The sequence below is a fragment of the Zea mays genome, chromosome 1, assembly GCF_902167145.1.
Source record: "Zea mays cultivar B73 chromosome 1, Zm-B73-REFERENCE-NAM-5.0, whole genome shotgun sequence".
In the NCBI taxonomy this organism is placed as follows: domain Eukaryota; kingdom Viridiplantae; phylum Streptophyta; class Magnoliopsida; order Poales; family Poaceae; genus Zea; species Zea mays.
The window spans coordinates 203,705,941-203,725,760 of NC_050096.1; positions in this window are offsets into that span (position 1 = coordinate 203,705,941).

The following is a 19,820-nucleotide window of genomic DNA, read 5'->3' on the forward strand; positions in this document are numbered from 1 at the left end:
CAGATCCTTAATCTCTTGTATTTTAGCATCACCAATTCGTCCTTTGCGGATTTCTTGCTCCAAGGTAGGCTCCACATCAATAATAACTCCTTCAGTGTGAGAAACTATCCCCAGGTTAAGTCTCCTGAAATCCTCAACAATCTCATCGGGTAGCGGGCAACAACAGCTGAATGAACATGCTCCTTTCGACTCAAGACATCTGCAACCAAATTCGCCTTGCCCGGATGATAGTGAATTTCCAAATCATAGTCCTTAATAAGCTCCATCCAACGGCGTTGCCTCAGGTTGAGATCCTTCTGAGTGAATATATACTTCAAACTCTTATGGTTTGTGTACACTTGGCACTTGGTCCCCATGATATAATGTCTCCAAATCTTAAGCGCATGCACAACGGCTGGTAGTTCCAAGTCATGAGTGGGGTAGTTCAACTCGTGTTTCCGCAACTGACGATACGTGTAGGGAACCACATGTCCTTCTTGCATGACCACACATTCTAAGCCTCGGCCACATGCATCACAATAAATATCAAATCCCTTCTGTAGATCTGGCATAACCAACACTGGTGGCGACATCAACCTCTTATTTAATTGATCAAAGCTTTCTTGCACTTCTCATCCCACTTAAATTCTCTTCCTTTCTCCAGAAGCGAGGTCATAGGCTTAGCGATCTTAGAAAATCCTTCAATAAATCTCCGATAATATCCTGCAAGTCCCAAGAAACTCCGGACCTCAGTAACTGTAGTGGGTATGCTCCACGCCACTATCTTCTTGATTTTAGCAGGATCCACTGATATTCCTCCATTAGAAATGATATGTCCAAGGAATGGCACCTTGTCAATCCAGAACTCGCATTTGCTAAACTTGGCGTAGAGTTGATTATCTCGTAGCTTCGGTAGCACCAATCTCAGATGTTCCTCATGATCTCTTTCACTCTTAGAATGGATAAGAATATCGTCGATGAACACCACGACGAATCTATCCAAATACTTCATAAACACCTTATTCATCACATTCATAAAATAAGCTGGTGCATTAGTTAATCCAAACGACATAGCAGTGAACTCCTATAATCCATATCGTGTCGAGAAAGCCATCTTGGGGATATTCGATGGTCTAATCTTCATTTGATGGTAACCCGATCGGAGATCAGTCTTCGAGAACACCCTTGCGCCTCTCATCTGATTAAATAAATCCTTAATGCAGGGTAATGGACACTTGTTCTTCACAGTGACATCATTAAGGGTACTATAATCCACGCACATCCCTTGCGATCCATCTTTCTTCTGTATAAATAGAATTGGCGCTCCCCCAAGGTGAGGAACTCAGACGAATGTACCCAACCTCTTGTAACTCTGTTAGCTGCTTCTTAAGTTCCTTTAACTCTTCTATAGACATCCTGTAAGGTCGCTTAGAAATAGGAGCAATCCTAGGTAAGAGATCAATAACAAACTCAACTTCCCTATCTGGTGGCATCCCTGGTAACTCCTCTGGAAAGACATCCGGAAAATTCTTAACCACATGGATGTTGTCACCATCAAACTTCTCATCTACTAAGAATGTCGCTAGTCTGATGGCGGTAGATACTGCAATTCCAACTTCAAATCTTTCTCCTTTGGAACTGGTGAGTTCAATGGTTCCTTTAGCACAGTGTATAAACTACCTTTGCCTTTCTTAACCATGACATACCAAGGATCACATCTATAGTGCTCTCTTCTAACACTATAGGGGTAGCCCATCTGGGTTAGAAACACAGGGTACGAAAGAAAGGGTTGTAGACAAGGCATGTAATTACGAGGCATGTTACTTTGGGGGATTTATTAGCTGAGTGTGTCTCCTACTAAAGCTAATTCATTACCTTATGGTGGTACATGCTAAGATGCCCGTCTATACTATTTCAATCAATCAAAGAAGCAAATCAGACATTGATCATCAAAACAATCAACCAACATTTTTAATAGAGAAAATAATTTTAATTTCGTCTTAGGTTCCCTATCTCTGAAAAAGTTCATAGTTGTAGGATTCCAAGGTGTGAAATCCATCTTGTCTTAAAGTAGAAAAGATAAGAATGGTCAGAGTGGAACAGTAGAAGGTGAGACAGGATCAAGATAAGTATAGAAAGAATCAGAGTAAAGAAAGTATAGAATGAATCAGAATAAGATAAATAGGTAAGAGTTTTGTCCATTTCTATCTAGGTTTCGTCCTACAGTCAACATTTCCTCTGATACCACTTCTGTCACACCCGGTTTTAAGGAACAAAGCCGGGTGCATCTCATACATGCGCCAAAGAAGACAACATATATAATAACAGAGTGTATAGAGATAAATGTCACATTAATCAGAGGATTTATTACATAGTGGAAGTCTTACAAAATAAAATATAAATATAACAGGATCTAACATCCATCCTTGGCGCCAAAAAGCTGACTGGGAGACGCCACCTAGATCAAGTCGAAAGCCTCGGTGTTAGGCTGCTCCTCTTCTACCACCTTTACTTCTCCTGTGGGGGGTGTGAGACAGCAAGAGTGAGCTCACACAAGTTCATCGCTCAACAAGTTGTGGGGAATAATGTGGCATGAACTCACAAAAGGTGGGAGTTCATGAAGTGTAAGGTTGATCAATGGAATAAAGGTTGAAGCTGAGCATTGCTTTTATAAGTTGGTCAAAATTTTATTAGCAATTACTAAGTGTAAGTAAATACCAAACCATAGTAAATATAAATAAAAGTAATAATAAAATAATCCCAGATGCAATGAAATGACAAATTAAGTTTAAGTTCCATAGATTAATCATGTGAGTGTCCGAGCCGCTCATGACCGTGAGCACGGCTAGTATACCAGTTTTACATTCTGCAGAGGTTGCACATCTTTACCCACAAGTCGTGTTACCCATTTGCCACGGAGTTGATTAGACCCCATACACCTCTACCAAGGAAGCGAGGCAGGGTACCACTACGAGGCCTTTACAAAGTTCCACTAGCTTCAGAAAACCCGCTACAGTTTATAGGAAGCTCCAGTGCAGGAATCCCTCGCCTAACCGCCATCGCAGCAAAATCAACCCAAGGACCTCCCTACACTGACCACTCCCCTACTGCCCTTGCCCCTTTCGGGTAAGGTAGTCATCCACTAGCTTTCCTAGTTAATCAGCCAAGGGCGTCCCATTAAACCCTTGTGGTAGCACTGTTTTCCCGGGTGGTTCTCCATGTTCCCATTAATATAATGATCTTATCATGAACAGTAAAGAATAAATAAACAATAAAGAGTATAAAAAATGAGTGATGAATATCTTTATACCCAAAGCCACATAAAAGCAATAGCATGTACTACCCAAAAAGTTTGTAGTAAAACCAGTGGTGAAACAAGGTATAAAGATAGTCAAAATCTAGGGTAACCTATTGGGTCCCATCAAAATTAACCTATGCACATCATTATGATTAATAAGAACATGAATGGGTAAAAGAAGTGATCAAGGACACAACTTGCCTTCAATGAGCTCCTGCTCAGCAGTCTCTACCAGCTGAACCTCAGGATCCTCTATAGCTTGCTCGTCTACTCGCATCAACACAATTCATACATAGTATAGCAAAAATTAACATCACACCAAACTTGTAAATAAAATACACATTAATAATCTAGACCTTAAAGTAAGATCATAGGAACTGTAATTATTAATTTTGGAGTTATAGATTTTAAGATATGAATTTCTGAAGGTTTTATGTATTTAATACAAGATTAAGTACTAGATAAATTTTAATGTGTCTTTCATGATAAAACAGAGGCACTAGGTGATAAACAATAATATTATAAAATTATATAAATTGGAATGGCTCAATATGGATTAAAAATGAATTAGATATGAATTTTTCAAGTTCCTAGAATTTATTTTGTACTAAAAACCTATTTCCATATTCATTTCTCGGTTTTTATTATCCTCTGGACTGGGCCTCATTTCCTGAAAAACGCAGGGACAAGCGTGTAAATGTTTCTAAGACTCAGAGAGTCCCTAGTGTGGACGGCGGATTGTTTTCTTCCTAGTTCAGGGGCTCTTAAGCAAATGTGCTCGGGCGAAACGGTATCGGCTCCCGTGAGCCGTCCGATCCAAACGGACGCGCGAGATTAGATCTAGGTTTTAACGAAACGGAACGCAGCCATGGTGGTTGGATCTAGGATCAACGGTCCCGATTTAATGAGATGTGATACGCTCTGATCCGTCCGATCGAACCCCCCAATGGCCCAAATCAAATCGACCAGGGAGAATGTTGGTTTCTAATCCGACCGTTCATGCCGCATCAAACGGGCCGCGGCACGCCCACCTCCGTGCAGAGCCCTCACGGCGGCACCGTCCGAAGCACGACAGCGCATGGACGGACCGCCCGCTAATCCACACCACAGGGCCCTAAAGCTTAATCCGCACCTCCCAACATGATGCCCAGTGAAAAGCGGAGAGGATGGTGTACCGTTTACCTCGAATCCGAGCGGTGACCTCACTGTCCACACGGCTAGGCGGTTCTGCGGCGAGGAATTGAGGCCGTCCCGAGGATCAATTCCACCAAATACTAGCATAGATGTCCTCCTGGTGACTCGACAAAGCCCCACGACCTTTCCCCAAGACCCCAACGACGACGAAGTCGAGGTTAGGCTGCGACGGGTGTTGTCTGTGCCAAACACGGCGGCGTGATGGTGCTTGTGGCGCAGCGGCAGCGGCAAAGGCACGATAGGGCGGTCCCTGCGGCGCGGCCGGGTCTTTATCCCCCCACGCTGGTGGACCCCGGACCCGGTATCCACGCAGTGGTTGCAACGGCGCCCGAGAAGCACGCGCAGCTCGCGGCGAGTTCGTGCGGTCGCGAGGGAGAGGAAAGCGCTGACACGACGGACCCACCCGTCAGTCAACGCTTGAGCGCGTTTTAGAGGAAGAGCAGCGGGCCACTCGACAGCGAGAAGGGGAATCGCGTGCGCGCGTGGAGGAGACTGACAGATGGACCCCAGGTGTCGGCGCCCTATTGTCCTAGTGGGCTGCGCGGCTAAGGAAGCCGCAGATGGGCCAAATGGTCAGCTTGGGCCCAACCGCGCACAGTTCATTTTCTCCATTTTCTTTCTTCTTTCTAATTTCTTTTCTTCTCTTTTTTTATTCTTTTGAAACTCAAATCTGAAATCAAATTCTTGTAGTGAATTTTGTACTCAGTTAAATGGAAATTTTGAAATCACCAGTTTGAAAGATATTTATTCTTATTTTTATTTCATTTTATGTAGTATTTCTCTCATTTCTTTCTTCTCCTTTCTAAATTCTAAAACCTCCTTTTATCTTCTAAATTCTATTTTGGGAATTCAATATATTTCTTCTTCAGATTATTTTATGTTGTCACAAAATGCACACAAAACAAAATCCAGCATGATGCATGATTTAATTGAGTGTCTTTTGTTACTTATTTTTTTGTGTAAGTAATGTGTCCACATGAAATGATACACATTGGTAGTACATATAGAGATAGAGTGATATAATTTCTCTTTTAGATCTTTCTTACAAAGTGGGTATTACAAATCTCCATGCCAAGAATCTTTCTAGCGGCTCCCAGATCCTTCATCTCAAACTCGATACTTAGTTGTGCCTTTAAGGTGGAGATCTCCTTCTTGCTCTTGGCGGCAATCAACAGGTCATCAACATATAACAACAAATAGATAGGTGAACCATTAACAAATTTAATATCGACACAACTATCATACCGAGACCTTTTAAAGCCATTAGAAATCATAAATGAATTAAACCTCTTTTACCACTGACTCGGAGACTACTTCAAACCATAAAGTGACTTCTTCAATTTGCAGACAAAAAATTCCTTACTGTAGGAAACATGTGACGCCTAAGAGGGGGTGAATTAGGACTTCTAAAACTTTTACTAAACTAGGCCACTAATAAATCCCTAGAGCAAAACCTATGAAAATAATCAAACTAGAATGTGCAAACTAGGTTTTGTCTATGTGTTGTTATCTCTACCGCAATGGCTAAGTTTTAATCTACACAATATAAGTATGAATACAAGATTGAAACTTAAATGCTTAATATAAATGCGGAAACTTAAAGAGCAAAGTAGAGATGCAAACTCTCATGGATGACGCTGGTATTTTTACCAAGGTATCCGGAACCGCGCAAGGTCCCGACTAATCCTCGTTGGTGCCCCTACGCAAAGGGAAGCCCACACGAGGGCCAAGCACCTCGGTCGAGTAACTCCGTAGAGAGCCACGGGCCTCCTCCACACGCAAGTGGTGCTCCGCTTCTGGCTCCTCTCGGATGCTCCCCGCCATCTCCACTATCGAGCTTCCGGCCGAAACGTCGCGGGCCTCGTTTCCTCCGGTACACGGTGGCGGTCGTGACACAAACGCGGTTGTCACGGTCTCGCAAGACTCTTGCCCCACTCGGTACAATAGTGACGGATCACGCAAGAGCCGAGGGGTTGTGTGGTTTTACAAAACTCACTCAACTAACTAGGGTTCACCTAGAGCAAGCGCTAGAGCGGTCTAACTAACCTAAGCACTTCACAAAGCACATACACTAATCACCGAGTGATTCTATTAAGCACTTGGGTGTAAGAGCACTTGGGAATGTCTACTATATGCCTTGGTATGTCTCTTGGGCTCCCACACTTGGAAATGGCCGGTTGGGGTGTATTTATAGCCCCCAACACAAATATAGCCATTGGAGGGAAGCTGCTGCTTTCTGTGGTGCACCGGACCGTCCGGTGGGGTCACCGAACTGTCCGATGCCCTTGTCCGGTGCGCCTAGCCGTTAGTCTGTCAGAGCAGGTGACCGTTGGCGCGCAAACCTTTTCACACCAGACAGTCCGGACCTCACACCGGACAGTCCGGTGTGCCACCAGACAGTCCGGTGGTCTTCCCTCCGGGTGCCACCTGGAACTAGCCGTTAGGGCTGCCGTTCCTGGTGCACCGGACAGTCCGGCGTGTGGCACCGGACAGTCCGGTGTGCCACCGGATAGTCCGGTGCCCTTGACCGGACAGTCCGCCTGTGGCAACACATCTTCTTTCTTCTTGGACTTTTCTTTGATCTTCTTAATGTCTTCTTTTGAGGTGTTGCTTTCCTCAATTCCTTGGTCCAAGTAATTCTAGCATCCTGTGAACTACAAACATAAACACTAGCAAACACATTAGTTCACGGGTTGTGTTAATCATCAAACACCAAAACTCAATTAGCCAAATGGACCGGGTGAGAGCACCTAGGGGGGGGGGTGAATAGGTGATCCTGTAAAAACTTAAACTTATAGCCACAAAACTTAGATTAAGCGTTAGCACAGTAATTGCCAAGTGGCTAGAGAAAAGTCAAAACACGATAACCACAAGAAAGCAATCACAGAGTTGACACGGTGGTTATCCCGTGGTTCGGCCAAGTACAAAACTTGCCTACTCCACGTTGTGGCGTCCCAATGGACGAGAGTTGCACTCAACTCCTCTCAAGTGATCCAATGATCAACTTGAATACCACGGTGTTTTTCTTTCCTTTGATCTTTTCCCGTTTGCGAGGAATCTCCACAACTTGGAGTCTCTCGCCCTTACAATTGAGTTCTACAAAGAAGCACGGAGTAAGGTGGGAATGAGCAACGCACACAAGACTTGAAAATCAGAGCAACAACACGCACACAAGTCGCAACAAGAGCTCGCAACGCAACACAAAGAGTTCACAACTCCACAAGAGCTCTATATGCTATCACAATGAAACGAATGCGTGAGATCGATGTCTTGGTGCTTAGAAGTGTTGTAGGAATGCTTGGTGTTCTCCTCCATGCGCCTAGGGGTCCCTTTTATAGCCCCAAGGCAGCTAGGAGCCGTTGAGAATAAATCTGGAAGGCCATCCTTGCCTTCTGTCGTCGGGTGCACCGGACAGTCCGGTGCACACCGGACACTGTCCGGTGCCCGATTTGTTTCCATAAACAGCGCAGCCGACCGTTGCTGACTGTTGCAGATCTGGGAGCCGTTGGCGCACCGGACAGTCCGGTGCCCCCCTTCCGACCGTTGGCTCGGCCACGTGTCTCGCGCGGATTGCGCGGCCGACCGTTGGCTCAGCCGACCGTTGGCTCACCGGACAGTCCGGTGTACACCGGACAGTCCGGTGAATTATAGCCGTACGCCGTCGGCAAATTCCCGAGAGCGCGCAGTTCGCGCCGAGTGAGTCTGGCGCACCGGACACTGTCCGGTGCACACCGGACAGTCCGGTGCTCCAGACTGAGCTAGGTCCTGGCTGTACACAGCCAAGCTATTTGCACCGCTTCTCTTTTCTTCTACTTTCTGTTTCCCACACTTAGACAAGTATATTAGTACACAAAACCAATGTACTAAGACTTAGGAACATACCTGTTATCTTGATTTGCACTTTGTTCCTCCAGAAGCATAAATACACATTTAAGCCCTTGTGTTGGCACCCAATCACCAAAATACTTAGAAATGGCCCAAGGGCACATTTCCCTTTCAATCTCCCCCTTTTTGGTGATTTATGCCAACACAACATAAAGCAAAAAGAACAAGTGCAAAATCACTTCAAATAAAATGAGTTTTATTTTGAATCGAATTTGGCATATATGGATCATCCTTTGCCACCACTTGGTTTGTTTTTGTAAATCAAACTCAAATCTCTATCTCTAAGTCAAACACATATGTTGAAGCATAAAGAGAGTCATTCCAAAAGAGATTGATCAAAGATTTCAAAAACTCCCCCTTTTTCCTATAATCACTACTTCTCCCCACAAGAAGCCAACTATTGACAAGAGATGCAATAAAAGAGTTTTGACAAATCAAAAGCTCTATCCTACTATTTTCAAAATCTCTCAAGTGGTAGCTGATCCATTTATCACTTTGGCCTTTATTCTCTCCCCCTTTGGCATCAAGCACCAAAACGGGATCAATCTTGGCCCCTTTTAACCTCATTGCCTCACACAAATCTTCAATTAAGATCAAATGGCAATAAGAGTTCATGAGATGAACTTGGAATTAGTTACCCTCTCATCGGAGTGCAGTGGAAGTCTTTCATTGTCCAAGTCCACCTTTTCCCTTTCAATTCTCCTTCGAGACTAAGTCAAACAAACTCAAGCATATGGTTAGTCTCAAAGGGTCAAGTTGTAACACATCTCCCCCTAAAACTGTGCATCACTTTGCAACGGACTTGTGAGGTCCAGGGAGTGTTTGTACAACTTGAGCACCACAATAAGCAACAAAATGCAGAAAGGAACATGATCAAAGGCATAAACACATGTATGCTACAATTCAATCCAAGTTCCGCGAATCTAAGACATTTAGCTCACTACGCAACCTGCAAAAGGTCTTCTCATCTAGAGGCTTGGTAAATATATCGGCTAGCTGGTTCTCGGTGCTAACATGAAACACTTCGATATCCCCCTTTTGCTGGTGGTCTCTCAAAAAGTGATGCCGGATGTCTATGTGCTTAGTGCGGCTGTGTTCAACAGGATTTTCCGCCATGCGGATAGCACTCTCATTATCACATAGGAGTGGGACTTTGCTCAGATTGTAGCCAAAGTCCCTGAGGGTTTGCCTCATCCAAAGTAGTTGCGCGCAACACTGTCCTGCGGCAACATACTCGGCCTCAGCGGTGGATAGGGCAACGGAGGTTTGTTTCTTAGATTTCCACGACACCAGGGACCTTCCTAAGAATTGGCACGTCCCCGATGTACTCTTCCTATCGACCTTACATCCAGCATAATCGGAGTCTGAGTATCCAATCAAGTCAAAGGTAGACCCCTTTGGATACCAGAGCCCGAGGCAAGGCGTAGCAACTAAATATCTAAGAATTCGCTTCACCGCCACTAAGTGACACTCCTTAGGATCGGATTGAAATCTAGCACACATGCATACGCTAAGCATAATATCCGGTCTACTAGCACATAAGTAAAGTAATGACCCTATCATTGACCGGTATGCTTTTTGATCAACGGACTTACCTCCTTTGTTGAGGTCGGTGTGTCCGTCGGTTCCCATCGGTGTCTTTGCAGGCTTGGCGTCCTTCATCCCAAACCGCTTTAGCAGGTCCTGCGTGTACTTCGTTTGGGAGATGAAGGTGCCGTCCTTGAGTTGCTTCACTTGGAACCCAAGGAAGTAGTTCAACTCGCCCATCATCGACATCTCGAATTTCTGCGTCATCACCCTGCTAAACTCTTCACAAGACTTTTTATTAGTAGAACCAAATATTATGTCATCGACATAAATTTGGCACACAAATAAATCACCATCACAAGTCTTTGTAAAAAGAGTTGGATCGGCTTTCCCAACCTTGAAAGCATTAGCAATTAAGAAATCTCTAAGGCATTCATACCATGCTCTTGGGGCTTGCTTAAGTCCATAGAGCGCCTTAGAGAGCTTACACACGTGGTCGGGGTACCGTTCATCCTCGAAGCCAGGGGGTTGCTCTACGTACACCTCCTCCTTTATTGGCCCGTTGAGGAAAGCGCTCTTCACATCCATTTGGAACAACCTGAAAGAATGGTGAGCGGCATATGCTAGCAAGATACGAATTGACTCTAGCCTAGCCACAGGAGCAAAAGTCTCCTCAAAGTCCAAACCTGCGACTTGGGCATAACCTTTTGCCACAAGTCGAGCCTTGTTCCTTGTCACCACCCCGTGTTCGTCCTGTTTGTTGCGGAACACCCACTTGGTTCCCACAACATTTTGCTTGGGACGAGGCACCAGTGTCCAAACTTCATTGCGCTTGAAGTTGTTTAACTCCTCTTGCATGGCCAACACCCAGTCCGGATCTAGCAAGGCCTCTTCTACCCTGAAAGGCTCAATAGAAGAGACAAAGGAGTAATGCTCACAAAAATTAACTAATCGAGATCGAGTAGTTACTCCCTTACTAATGTCACCCAGAATTTGGTCGACGGGATGATCCCTTTGAATCATCGCTCGAACTTGGGTTGGAGGTGCCGGTTGCGCTTCTTCCTCCATCACATGATCACTTTGTGCTCCCCCTTGATCACACGCCTCCTGTTGATGAACCTGTTTATCGTCTTGAGTTGGGGGATGCACCATAGTTGAGGAAGAAGGTTGATCTTGCTCATCTTGTTCCTGTGGTCGCACATCACCAATCGCCATGGTTCGTATAGCGGCCGTCGGAACATCTTCTTCATCTACATCATCAAGATCAACAACTTGCTCTTTTGGAGAGCCATTAGTCTCATCAAATACAACGTCGCTAGAGACTTCAACCAAACCCGATGATTTGTTGAAGACTCTATACGCCTTTGTATTTGAGTCATAACCTAACAAAAACCCCTCTACAGCTTTGGGAGCAAATTTAGAATTTCTACCCTTCTTCACTAGAATGTAACACTTGCTCCCAAATACACGAAAGTAAGATACATTGGGTTTGTTACCGGTTAGAAGTTCATACGACGTCTTCTTGAGGAGTCGGTGAAGGTAGACCCTGTTGATGGCGTGGCAAGCCGTGTTCACGGCTTCCGACCAAAACCGCTCGGGGGTCTTGAATTCTCCAAGCATCGTCCTCGCCATGTCGATTAGCGTCCTGTTCTTCCTCTCTACCACACCATTTTGCTGTGGTGTGTAGGGAGCGGAGAACTCGTGCTTGATCCCTTCCTCCTCAAGAAACTCTTCCACTTGAAGGTTCTTGAACTCGGACCCGTTGTCGCTCCTTATCTTCTTCACCTTGAGCTCAAACTCATTTTGAGCTCTCCTGAGGAAGCGCTTGAGGGTCCCTTGGGTTTCAGACTTATCCTGCAAAAAGAACACCCAAGTGAAGCGGGAAAAGTCATCAACAATAACTAGACCATACTTACTTCCTCCTATACTCAGATAGGCGACGGGTCCGAAGAGGTCCATATGCAGCAGCTCCAGGGGTCTTGATGTGGTCATCACATTCTTGCTGTGATGTGCTCCTCCCACTTGTTTACCTGCCTGACAAGCTGCACAAGGTCTATCTTTTTCGAATTTTACATTAGTTAGTCCTATCACGTGTTCTCCCTTTAGAAGTTTGTGAAGGTTCTTCATCCCCACATGTGCCAAGCGGCGATGCCACAGCCAGCCCATGCAAGTCTTAGCTATTAAGCATGCATCTAGACCGGCCTCTTCTTTTGCAAAATCAACTAAGTAAAGCTTGCCGTCTAATACACCCTTAAAAGCTAGTGAACCATCACTTCTTCTAAAGACAGACACATCTACATTAGTAAATAGACAGTTATACCCCATGTTGCACAATTGACTAACAGATAGTAAATTGTAACCAAGAGACTCTACTAAAAACACATTTGAAATAGAATGCTCATTAGAAATTGCAATTTTACCTAACCCTTTTACCTTGCCTTGATTCCCATCACCGAATATAATTGAATCTTGGGAATCTTTATTCTTGACGTAGGAGGTGAACATTTTCTTCTCCCCCGTCATATGGTTTGTGCATCCGCTGTCGATAATCCAGCTTGAACCCCCGGATGCATAAACCTGCAAGGCAAATTTAGGCTTGGGTTTTAGGTACCCAACTCATGTTGGGTCCTACAAGGTTAGCACAAATCTTCTTAGGGACCCAAATGCAAGTTTTATCACCTTTGCATTTAGCCCCTAACTTCCTAGCAATTACCTTTCTATTCTTTCTACAAATTGCAAAGGAAGCATTCAAAGCATGATATATTGTAGAAAATTCATTTACTACTTTCATAGGAGCATGACTAACATTCTTTCTAGGCACATGATGAATAGCATTTCTCCTAGACATATTTCTATTATGCACATAAGAAGAACTAGAAGCAACCATGACATGAGCATCAAAATCACCATAAGCATTATAACCCCTATAAGCACTTCTAGGTTGTCTTCTATCATGATACAAAAAAGCATGGTTCTTTTTAGTGCTAGTAGCCATAGGGGCCTTCCCTTTCTCCTTAGCGGAAATGGGAGCCTTATGGCTTGTTAAGTTCTTGGCTTCCCTTTTGAAGCCAAGTCCATCCTTAATGGAGGGGTGTCTACCAACAGTGTAGGCATCCCTAGCAAATTTCAGTTTATCAAAATCATTCTTACTAGTCTTAAGTTGGGCATTAAGACTAGCCAATTCCTCAGTTAATTTAGAAATTGAGACTAAATGATCACTACAAGCATCAACATCGAAATCTTTACATCTAGTGCAAATCTCAACATGTTCTACACAAGAATTAGATTTACTAGCTACTTCTAGTTTAGCATTTAAATTGTCATTAACTCTCTTTAAAGTAGCAATGGTTTCATGACAAGAAGATAGTTCACTAGAAAGCACTTTATTTCTCTTAACTTCTAAAGCATAAGATTTTTGTGCCTCTACAAATTTGTCATGCTCTTCATACAAAAGGTCCTCTTGTTTTTCTAAGAGTTTATCTTTTTCATTCAAGGCATCAATCAATTCATTAATTTTATCTACTTTAGTTCTATCCAATCCCTTGAACAAACTAGAGTAATCTATTTCATCATCACTAGACTCATTATCACTAGAAGAATCATAAGTGACATTGTCTTGATTACATACCTTCTTTTCCCTTGCCATAAGGCATGTATGACGCTCGTTGGGGAAGAGGGATGTCTTGTTGAAGGCAGTGGCGGCGAGTCCTTCATTGTCGGAGTCGGAGGAGGAGCAATCCGAATCCCACTCCTTGCCTAGATGCGCCTCGCCCTTTGCCTTCTTGTAATGCTTCTTCTTTTCCCTCTTGCTCCCGTGTTCCTGGTCACTATCATTGTCGGGACAGTTAGCAATAAAATGACCAAGCTTACCGCATTTGAAGCATGATCGCTTTCCCTTGGTCTTAGTCTTGCTTGGCTGTCCCTTGCGACCCTTTAGTGCCGTCTTGAAGCGCTTTATGATGAGGGCCATTTCCTCATTATTTAGTCCTGCCGCCTCAACTTGCGCCACCTTGCTTGGTAGCGCCTCCTTGCTCCTTGTTGCCTTGAGAGCAATGGGTTGAGGCTCATGAATGGGACCATTCAACGCGTCGTCCACGTATCTTGCCTCCTTGATCATCATCCGCCCGCTTACGAACTTCCCAAGAATTTCTTCGGGCGACATCTTGATGTACCTAGGATTTTCACGAATATTGTTCACCAAGTGAGGATCAAGAACGGTAAATGACCTTAGCATTAAGCGGAAGACGTCGTGATCCGTCCATCGCGTGCTTCCGTAGCTCCTTATTTTGTTGATAAGGATCTTGAGCCGGTTATATGTTTGTGTCGGCTCCTCGCCCCTTATCATCGCGAAACGTCCGAGCTCACCCTCCACCAACTCCATCTTGGTGAGTAAAGTGACATCATTTCCCTCATGAGAGATCTTGAGGGTATCCCAAATATGCTTGGCATTGTCCAAGCCGCTCACCTTGTGATACTCGTCCCTGCACAAAGAGGCTAGCAACACAGTAGTAGCTTGTGCATTTTTATGAATTTGTTCATTTATAAATGAAGGGCTATCCGAGCTATCAAATTTCATTCCACTTTCCACAATCTCCCAAATGCTTGGATGGAGAGAAAATAGGTGAGTACGCATTTTGTGACTCCAAAATCCGTAGTCCTCTCCATCAAAGTGAGGAGGCTTGCCAAGTGGAATGGGGAGCAAATGAGTATTTGAGCTATGTGGAATGCGCGAATAATCAAAAGAAAAGTTTGAGTTAACCGTCTTTTGTTTGTAGTCGTTGTCCTCATCCTTTTGGGAAGAAGTAGACTCATCGCTGTCGTAGTAGACGATCTCCTTGATGCGTCTTGTCTTCTTCTTCTTCCCATCTTTGCGTCTGTGGCCCGAGCTTGAGTCATTGGACTTGTCATCCCTTGGCTCGTTGATGAAGGACTCCTTCTCCTTATCGTTGATCACGATTCCCTTCCCCTTAGGATCCATCTCTTCGGGCGGTTAGTCCCTTTCTTGAAGAGAACGGCTCCGATACCAATTGAGAGCACCTAGGGGGGGTGAATAGGTGATCCTGTAAAAACTTAAACTTATAGCCACAAAACTTAGATTAAGCGTTAGCACAGTAATTGCCAAGTGGCTAGAGAGAAGTCAAAACACGATAACCACAAGAAAGCAATCACAGAGTTGACACGGTGGTTATCCCGTGGTTCGGCCAAGTACAAAACTTGCCTACTCCACGTTGTGGCGTCCCAATGGACGAGAGTTGCACTCAACTCCTCTCAAGTGATCCAATGATCAACTTGAATACCATGGTGTTTTTCTTTCCTTTGATCTTTTCCCGTTTGCGAGGAATCTCCACAACTTGGAGACTCTCGCCCTTACAATTGAGTTCTACAAAGAAGCACGGAGTAAGGTGGGAATGAGCAACGCACACAAGACTTGAAAATCAGAGCAACAACACGCACACAAGTCGCAACAAGAGCTCGCAACGCAACACAAAGAGTTCACAACTCCACAAGAGCTCTATATGCTATCACAATGAAACGAATGCGTGAGATCGATGTCTTGGTGCTTAGAAGTGTTGTAGGAATGCTTGGTGTTCTCCTCCATGCGCCTAGGGGTCCCTTTTATAGCCCCAAGGCAGCTAGGAGCCGTTGAGAATAAATCTGGAAGGCCATCCTTGCCTTCTGTCGTCGGGTGCACCGGACAGTCCGGTGCACACCGGACACTGTCCGGTGCCCGATTTGTTTCCATAAACAGCGCAGCCGACCGTTGCTGACTGTTGCAGATCTGGGAGCCGTTGGCGCACCGGACAGTCCGGTGCACACCGGACAGTCCGGTGCCCCCCTTCCGACCGTTGGCTCGGCCACGTGTCTCGCGCGGATTGCGCGGCCGACCGTTGGCTCAGCCGACCGTTGGCTCACCGGACAGTCCGGTGTACACCGGACAGTCCGGTGAATTATAGCCGTACGCCGTCGGCAAATTCCCGAGAGCGGTTAGTTCGCGCCGAGTGAGTCTGGCGCACCGGACACTGTCCGGTGCACACCAGACAGTCCGGTGCTCCAGACTGAGCTAGGTCCTGGCTGTACACAGCCAAGCTATTTGCACCGCTTCTCTTTTCTTCTACTTTCTGTTTCCCACACTTAGACAAGTATATTAGTACACAAAACCAATGTACTAAGACTTAGGAACATACCTGTTATCTTGATTTGCACTTTGTTCCTCCAGAAGCATAAATACACATTTAAGCCCTTGTGTTGGCACCCAATCACCAAAATACTTAGAAATGGCCCAAGGGCACATTTCCCTTTCACCGGGGTCCATTTTCCTTACACTTACCATGAACCATAAAACCCTCAGGCTGATCCATATAAATTTCTTCCTCCAACTCTCCATGTAAGAAAGTAGTCTTTACATCTAACTGTTCAAGCTTAAGATCTTGCATAGCAACAATACTTAAGAAAGTACGAATAAAGCTATGTTTTACCACTGGAGAGAAAATATCATTATAATCAATTCCTAGTATTTGACTGGAACCTTTTGCAACTAACTTTGCCTTAAACCTTGGAGGCTCATTTGGAGATGAACCCTCCTTTCTTTTGAAGACCCATTTGCAGCGATCAGTCTTCTTTTCTTTAGGCAAACGAACAATGTTCCATGTACCATTTTTCTCAAGTGACTACATCTCCTCTTGCATAGCAAACACCCATTTGTCACGATCATTGGAAACCATTGCTTCATTATAAGTGGAAGGCTCTGTACAACAGTCAACATCCACTGCACAACTCAGAGAAAAAGCAATGTTGCCTTCTTCAATCAATCTCTTCGGAGGCCTAATATCTCTTTTGGCCCTCCCAACTACAACATGATGTTGTGGTTGACGCACAACATGAGAAGAATGCTCAGTAGACAAAGAATCATATCAATTATGGGTGAAATATCATGAACCTGTGGATCTGGAATAGCAGCATCCTGAAACATATTGTCATCCTCATCTAAGTTCTCCACCTAAAGACTTACTTTATGTGCAATTGACTGCTAAACATTAGATGAATGATTAGCATAATACATTTTAGATTCTTTGAAACAACACTTCTACTCAACATGGTCTTCTTGGTTTCAGGGTTCCACAATTTACATCCTTTTACCCCTGAACCATAACCCAAAAAGACACTTTGCTACTCTAGGCTCTAAATTTCCATTATCAACATGTGCATAGGCAGTGCAACCGAAAACCTTTAACTATGAATAATCTGAAGGAGTACCAGACCGTACCTCAATATGTGCCTTCTTGTTGAGAGCAATGGAAGGTGATCTGTTAATTAAATAACATGTTGTGGAAACTGCTTCAGCCCAAAAATGTCTATCCATACCAGCATTGAACAACATGCAACGAGCCTTAGAGATGATGGTCCTATTCATCCTTTCTACTACTCCATTCCGCTGTGGAGTATATGGAATGGTATGGTGCCTCACAATACCTTCCTGTCTGTGGAAAGTCTTAAAAGCATATGAACAAAATTCCATGCCATTATCAGTACGCAGAACCTTTACCTTCTTCTCGGTTTTCCCATTTCAACCATAACTTTCCAATCTTTAAAAACATCAAAAGCATCATATTTATGTTTCAAAAAATAAGGCCACACCATTTTGGAGTAATCATCAATAATGGTAAGCATATAACGAAACCACAAAGAGAAGTTTTTCTAGAGGGTCCCCACAAATCAGCATGCACATAATCCAATATGGCTTTACTTTTATGAATAACAATATTAAATTTTACCCTCTTATGCTTACCAAAAATACAGTGCTCACATAAATCCATCTCCTTACTGATGTATCCTTTGAGAAGACCTCTATTTCTCAACTCTGCCATGTCGAGATCACTCATATGCCTAAGATGCATATGCCATAGCTTAGAATCACTGCACTTATCAGACGTAACAACAATAGTGGGAAAAACATCATCACTGGCAATATCAGTAGGTTTAGGAATATCAATAGCATCAGAAACAACATCAATAATACCAGTAATAGTGTCACCTCTTAGTACATATAAATTTCTTGCTTTCATATCACTTTTCATAATAATGAGAGAATCTTTTGGTACCTTCAAAACTCCACCTGAAGCGGAGTACTTATACCCTTTGAGATCAAGGGTATTCAACGAGATGAGATTTCTGGACATGGTTGGAACGTGTCTCACATCTGTCAATGTACGAATCATGCCATCATGCATCCTGAACTGAACAGATCCATAGCCAATGACCTCACACACGATGTTGTCTCCCATTCGCACAACTCCACCATTCTGCATAGACTCATAGGCACTAAAACAATCTCTATTAGTGCAAAAATGATATTGAAAGTCGCCTAAAGGGGGGTGGATAGGCGAAACCTGAAAATTAAAAACTTTATCCCCCAACTAGATCCCTTGATTAGTGGTTCGAACAAGATATACAATTATCGGAGTATAGAAACTAAGTCCTTGCTTGTGAAGAGTATTGCTTTCAAATAATGCGGAGTTGATAAATCGATACTTCTAATAAGTCTATGAGAATAAAGCAAGAAAGCTTAGCTAAGAAGAGCAATAACACAAGTTCTCTCTTGCAATGTGTTTCTTCACTAAATGAGAGTTTAACTTAAAGCAACACCAAATAAAATTAGCAAAGAGTAATGCAAGAGAAACTTAGAAAGGGAAAGGACAAACAAATCACAAGCAATAAGCACACGAGACATGGGTGATTTGTTTTATCGAGGTTCGGCCCTCGAAGGCCTAGTCCCTGTTGAGGAGTCCACTAAGGACGGGTCTTTTTCAACCCTTTCCCTCTCTCCACCGATCACCCAAGGATCGGCGAGCTCTTCTTCTCAAGGATCACTCTCGATCCCGCAAGGACCACCACACTCTTTGGTGTCTCTTGCTAGCTTTTACAAGCCTCCAAAACTTTGGAGGAAGTTCGATGGGAGTCAAAACTCCACGCACAAATGAACACAAAGATGTAGCACACACTATCTCTCAATGAATCTCACAAGGCACTAGTGCTAAACTCAAATGCGTAGCTCTCTTTTGCTTGCTCTCTCTTTTGTGGCACTTGTGTTGGTTGTAGTGGTCTAAATCTTGTGTATAGGATGGATCAATGAATATATGTGGTTGGGAGGGCTTGAGTACGTCAACTAGATGACTTGGAATGTTGCTTGGGCTCCCACCCCTTGAAATGGCCGGTTGGGGTGGTATTTATAGCCACCATCCAAAAACTAGCCGTTGGTGAAGTCTGCTGGCGAAGGGCACACCGAACAGTCCGGTGCGCCACCGGACAGTGTCCGGTGCGCCGCCACGTCATCCGTCCGATAGGTCTTCGAGCTGGTCGACCGTTGGAGGCTTTGTCCTCTTGCGCCACCGGACAGTCCGGTGCGCCACTGGACAGTCCGGTGCCCCTCTGACTTCTGCTCTGACATTCTGAAATCCACTGTTCACTTTGCAGAGTTGACCGTTGCGCGCAGATAGTCGTTGCTCCGCTGGTGCACCGGACAGTCCGGTGCGCCACCGGACACTGTCCGGTGCTATACCGGACAGTCCGGTGAATTATTGCGGAGATGCGCTGTAACGCCCTGAATTTAGGGGTAGACTTTTTTCTTCTTTTCTCTCACCAAATTCGGGCGTTACTCTCTTTTCTCTTCCTGTTTCGCTCCTTCTTCCTAATTTCAAACCAGTATAGTGACAGGTGTCCATGTCTTGTATGAACAAAAATCTAAGTGTCATGGGTGTTTCATCATGCCGAAACACATTTCTTTGTCTGATGTTGCGTGTTCGTCTCGTTCCGTCTCGGTTTTCGGTTCGCGATTGGAGTTTGTTTGATGGTCGTGCGTGTTGTGGGTTTCGACCCGCGAAGTGGCTCGGCCCCAACCTAGCAGGCCCGGCCCGGCCCTGCGCGCCCCTGGCGCCCACAC